Below are 6,002 nucleotides of genomic sequence, written 5' to 3' on the forward strand. Positions count from 1 at the left end.
TTGCTGTCTGGAACAGCCGCCCTTCAAATAGGCTAAAAATTTTCTCTAAGTTTCCAATTTTTTTACACTCTGAAAGAAATTGTTGCAAAATGGGTGAGAATTTCGGAAAAATTAACACGATGTTTGGCGATTCAGCACTTATTATTTGGCGAGATTGGCGACTTGACACTCGTTATTCGGCGGATTTAACGCTGGTTATTCGGTTTTTCTTTATTAGTTTCCTAAATTAGCATTCGTAATTCGGCGGACATACTCTTTTACTCGCGAAATGAAAATTTTTTTTACAAAACATCGGGATTTGACACAATGACGATCGACTATAGCAATTTCTGCTTCCAATGGCGACTTTTTTTCTTTTTTTTGAATAATGAAAGAAATTATTCCAGTATTAATGAAATAAATAATTTATTCTTTTTTTTAAATCTTTAGATGAGTTCACTATCCTTTTTTTTAATCCTCCTTTTTATCTTTAAAACCCAATATTTAGAGACTGAACTGTCATCTTACAAATACAAAAACAACGCCACAACAGGCAAATTGCCCAACGAGGTGACTGACTTAAGAACATCATGGATCTCCGAGCCATTTTTTGGATAAATCCGTGAATAAAATAAAATAAATGTCGTGAATAAATCCAGTCGAAAACGATTTTTTCCGAAAAAAATTGATAAACGTAAAAGACTTGCAAAGTTTGGTTAAGCCGGGTTTTCCCAGGAATAGGTTTGTTGCGCAGCGTGAACCGAATTAGACTATTTCGCGCCGACAGAATCGTGTTACGTAATCACGCTACGCGTTTGTGTTTTCCTAGCGTGGCGCGTCAGATCAGGTCGGCTATATAAAGTATATGGCTTTGGCATCAGCTACTCTGTCGTCTGCATGCTCCGGTTTGAAGGGAAAGAATACACACAAGAGTGAAGAGAATATCGGCAAAACCGCGGCGCACGACGCATTTGACTCCTCCAGAAGCGGTCGGCCAATCACGCCCGACGTAAAGCGCTGTCGTCAGGCTTATTGCGCTCTTTAGGAAAACAGTCACGCTGCTTGTCTTACTGGTGAGTGTACGGCGTGTCGCGCTGGACGGATCACGTTGCGCGCGGCACAGGAAACCTGCTCCTAGGTAACCCCGGCTTTTAAGTTGCAAAAAAAAAAAAAAAATGGGTGGCGCAAAGTTTTCCATTCAGTTCCGATTCTACAACTGAGCTCAGTGGATCCTTACAAGCGAAGCCAACAACTTGAACCAGATAGACAGCATGAGAAGACAGCCAGAACAGATAGCATGCATATACAGCCAGAAATTTCGTTTGGGGGAAGGACCAAAATAATAGAACAATAGATTTGGATATCTTTTTGCCTTTTTTTGTCATTTTCTCACATTTCGAGGGGGACGAGAACGCCAAGTCCCCCCCCCCCCCCCCCCCACGCTATGGCCTTGATATACAGTTAATTATTAAGGAGTTAAATAAAGAACATTTGAAGAAGCAGACGACAGGTAAAGAGATCCCTCTTCCCCCGAAACACCGGAGTTTATACTGTTCCATTCATAATATTGATGCTGCCATCTTATCTAAAAAATAATAACTATTTGTGTGGTGACGCTTATTTAAAAAAAGGAAAGCAGAATATTCCATTCAGCGTGGTTCCTTCTGAGTTAAGCCGAAGAACTGAACTGGATGTACGAATTCACGGTTCACCTATTTTTTCGGTACATAAGCAGGTACCAATAGCCAAAAACCAATAGCCCTGGTAGAAGCAGACGGCAGGTGAAAAGTAAGTTTCCTCGTTTTTATTTTACTACTGCTGCTGTCATCTTATGTCGAAAATAGTAACTATTTATCAGGTGAAGCTTATTTTTTAAGAAAAGCAGAATACTTCATTCAGTCAGGTTTCTTGTGGTAGAAACCCAAGAACTGAAGTGGATATTCTAATACATGGTTCAGTTATTTTTGTGGTACATAAAGCCGGGTTTTCCTAGGAGCAGGTTTCCCGTGCCACGCGCAACGTGATTCGCCCAGCGCGACACGCCGTCCACTCACCAGTAAGAAAAGCAGCATGACTGTTTTCCTACAGAGCGCAATACGCCTGACGACAGCGCTTTACGTCGGGCGTAATTGACCGACTGCTTCTGGAGGAGTTAAATGCGTCGTGCGCCGCGGTTTTGTCGATATTCTCTTAAGTCGAGTTTTCCTAGGAGTAGGATTTCTGCGCAGTGTGTAGCGTGAAGGAGGGGATTGGTTAAACCTGAAATTCAGGTTTTTAAACTAATCAGCGCTTCCACGCTGCAAATAACCTGCTCCTAGGAAAACCCGGCTTTATGTGTTTTATGTCCCTTCCCTTCAAACCGGAGCATGCAGACGACAGAGTAGCTGATGCCAAAGCCATATACTTTATATAGCCGCCCTGATCTGATGCGCCTCGCTAGGAAAACACAAACGCGTAGCGTGATTATGTAACACGTTTCTCTCGGCGCGAAATAGTCTAATTCGTTTCACGCTACGCAACAAACCTATTCATAGGAAAACCCGGCTTAAGGGTGTCAAAAACAAATAACTTTGATGGAAGCAGACGACACCTGAAAAGTAAGTTTTCCTCTTTTTTATTTTACTTCTGCTGCCGCCATCTTACACAACAAATAATAACTATTTATAATACAAGATATACAGAAGACTGGATGTTGTGAAGATATTTATTATTTCAGATGTTAATTTTTTAAGGAAGGAAAAAACTCATCTCTGCCTCTACCGGGAGTCGAACCTGGGTCCCTCGATTGCCGGACGAGTGCTCTGACCACTAAGCTACAGAGGAGATAGAGATTTTCCTTCGTTAGAGCGTATATATAAAAAATCTCCTCTGTAGCTTAGTGGTCAGAGCACTCGTCCGGCAATCGAGGGACCCGGGTTTGACTCCCGGTAGAGGCAGAGATGAGTTTTTTCCTTCCTTAAAAAATTAACATCTGAAATAATAAATATCTTCACAACATCCAGTCTTCTGTATATCTTGTATTAACAAGTGTAGAGCGACATTCATGTCAACTATTTATAAGGTGAAGCTCATTCTAAAAAAAAAGTAGACTACCTCATTCACTCTGGTTCCTTAAGGACGAAGCTGAAAACTCAACTGAATGTTGCATTTCACAGTTCAGTTATTTTTTAGGTGAACGAGATGCCCAAAACAAAAGACCTTGGTAGAGGCAGACGACCATCGAGATTATATTATAATGAAAGAGATAATTCCAGAAGTAATGAAAGAAATAATTAATAAAATAAATAATTCCAGAAATAATTAATAAAAGAAATAATTCCAGAAATAATTAATAAAAGAAATAACTGAAGAAGTAATTAAAGAAATAATTCCAGAAGTAATAAAAGAAATAATTATAGAAGTAATGAAAAAAATAATTCCAGAAGTAATGAAAGAAATAATTAATAAAATAAATAATTCCAGAAATAATTAATAAAAGAAATAACTGAAGAATTAATTAAAGAAATAATTCCAGAAGTAATAAAAGAAATAATTATAGAAGTAATGAAAAAAATAATTCCAGAAGTAATGAAAGAAATAATTAATAAAATAAATAATTCCAGAAATAATTAATAAAAGAAATAACTGAAGTAGTAATTAATAAAAGAAATAACTGAAGAAGTAATTAAAGAAATAATTCCAGAAGTAATAAATGAAATAATTATAGAAGTAATGAAAAAAATAATTCCAGAAGTAATGAAAAAAATAATTCCAGAAGTAATGAAAGAAATAATTAATAAAATAGATAATTCCAGAAATAATTAATAAAAGAAATAACTGAAGAAGTAATTAATAAAAGTAACTGAAGAGATAATTTCAGCATTGATGGAAGAGATAATAAAATTAATGAAAGATAATTCCAGAATTAAACAGATGCATTTCAGCATTAATGAAAGATAATTCTAGAATGAAGGGAAAATAATTCCAAAATTAATGAAAGCGAGAATTCCAGAATAAAGGAGCGATAGTTCCAAAATTAATGAAAAAAAATAATTTAGATTTTTTTTATTTTTCTTCTTAATTTGATTTTTTCCTCATCAAAGCCGGCAATTTATGTAGTTAAAATCCGGAAACCCTGTAAACGTTTAAGAAATCCGGAGATTTGGTAGGTCTGCTTTTAAAGGTATTTTCTTTCGAAATTTTATGTTGTTATAATCGATTTCTGTTAATTTCAATGCTATTTGAAGGGAAGAACTAAAAATTTGTCTTTAAGAAATTCATTGCGACCCACCCTCTAAGCCATATATGGTAAACCCTTGACTCGCGAACTAAATGTGGCCCTGAAGGTTATCTGATGTGGCTTACCCCTCCGAACCCAATTTTGTAAAAATGAACTAAGCGGCTCATTTTTGCAGATAGCTTAAATGGCCCGCGACACAGTTCCAGAGCATTTAAGTGACCCGCGACACAGTTCCAGAACACTAACGGCCGTATTCACCAACACAGTTTCAACTGCAATCGCAGGTGAAAGGATCGAAGATCGAAACGGATTGGTTAAATTAAGGATTTTAACCAATCCGTGTCGATCGCTGATCGTTTAACCTGAGATTGCAGTTGAAACTGTGTTGGTGAATAAGGCCGTTAAACGATCCGTGGCACATTTAGAGATCCCTTGAGTGACATGTGACGTAGTTTTAGAGCACTTAAGTGTCCCCCAGTGCGGTTCTACATCACTCAAGTTACCCGTGGAACATTCCCAGATTACTTAAGTGATCCGTGGCATAATTACGGATCACTTGAGTGATGCGTGGCACAGTTCCAGAGCACTTGAAGGATACGTGAAACATTTAGATATCGCTGAAGTGGCACCGTAAGGGATTTATCATTAGGTAGAATAATTCAGGTGCCCACAAACGAGTGAAAGTTTTTTCTCGTAAAGTAAGATGCCACTAAGAATATTTCATATCTTCATAAAGGGCGGTTGATGACGTAAGCATCATCCAAAACCCCCCTCCCCCACATCATGCTAACGAAATACTCGAATGACCCCAAAGCAGAAAACCATCAGCTCAATTGTGATAACGTTAAAACAAAGCCCAAATTTTTCCTCTTGCATTGCGAATCATTTTTCTATGCTGTCTTTGCCAAGATTAATTTCCCCGCCAAAACCTCATGCCTTTCTGGGCATGTGCGGAGATATGCACTCCCGTTTTGCCCCATATATTCAATCTTCGCCTTTTTAGGCTGTAATGGCAAGACGACCTTAAGGCTTCCTTCATGGCGCAACTGTGTATGGTGGACAAGGTTAATCCTCTCATACCTTCACCTAGGAATTTTCTTTTCACTCTAGTTAGCAGATCGGTTTCCCGTCGTTTTGTATTTTCAATACAAGCCCGAAACGTGCTAAAAATTATACACGTAAGCCTATACATACTCTATAGTATATCCTATACAAATATAGTTTTTTACATTTTCACCAACTTGAATTAGACCAAAAAAACCCCTTTCTCGACATCTGAACTATTGAAGGTTTTAACTTGTACACCTGAACTACCAAACGAAGAGATAACTCAATAGCCTTTTCTCAGTTTTGATTTATAATGGCACTTGGTTCCTTTTATATAAAAACCGTCCAATTATTTTTATTGAACACTTCTTTCCTCATTTTAAAAGCGTCACCAAGGATTCTACACTTAAAATTTTATGCAGCAAGCTGAAGAACTTGTTTAAAATTCCAGTCAGCCAGCCTTGTGCGACTGGTCAATCACCACGCTTTCAATGTGCCAAGTTTCCTCATTAAATCTCACAAAAGCTTTCAATGCTTGAAACACCAAGCTAAAAGTTAACTACGTACAGAGGAGCCCCAAAGCAGAAAATGACGAAATCTGACGCACGCCTGGATGAATCTTAAAAGTGCAAAAAACACCATGGGGATTTCTATCGCGGAACATTTACAGTTAGCCGAGGGCCGTTGCAGAACAATGCAAAACATTCTGCTTTGGGGCAGGAGTCATGTAAATTTATATTTAAAAATAAAAGCTATA

This window comes from Pholcus phalangioides, unplaced genomic scaffold, assembly GCF_987345545.1.
Source record: "Pholcus phalangioides strain wild (caught in Gottingen) unplaced genomic scaffold, Ppha-v1.0 ptg000010l_1, whole genome shotgun sequence".
In the NCBI taxonomy this organism is placed as follows: Eukaryota; Metazoa; Arthropoda; class Arachnida; order Araneae; family Pholcidae; genus Pholcus; species Pholcus phalangioides.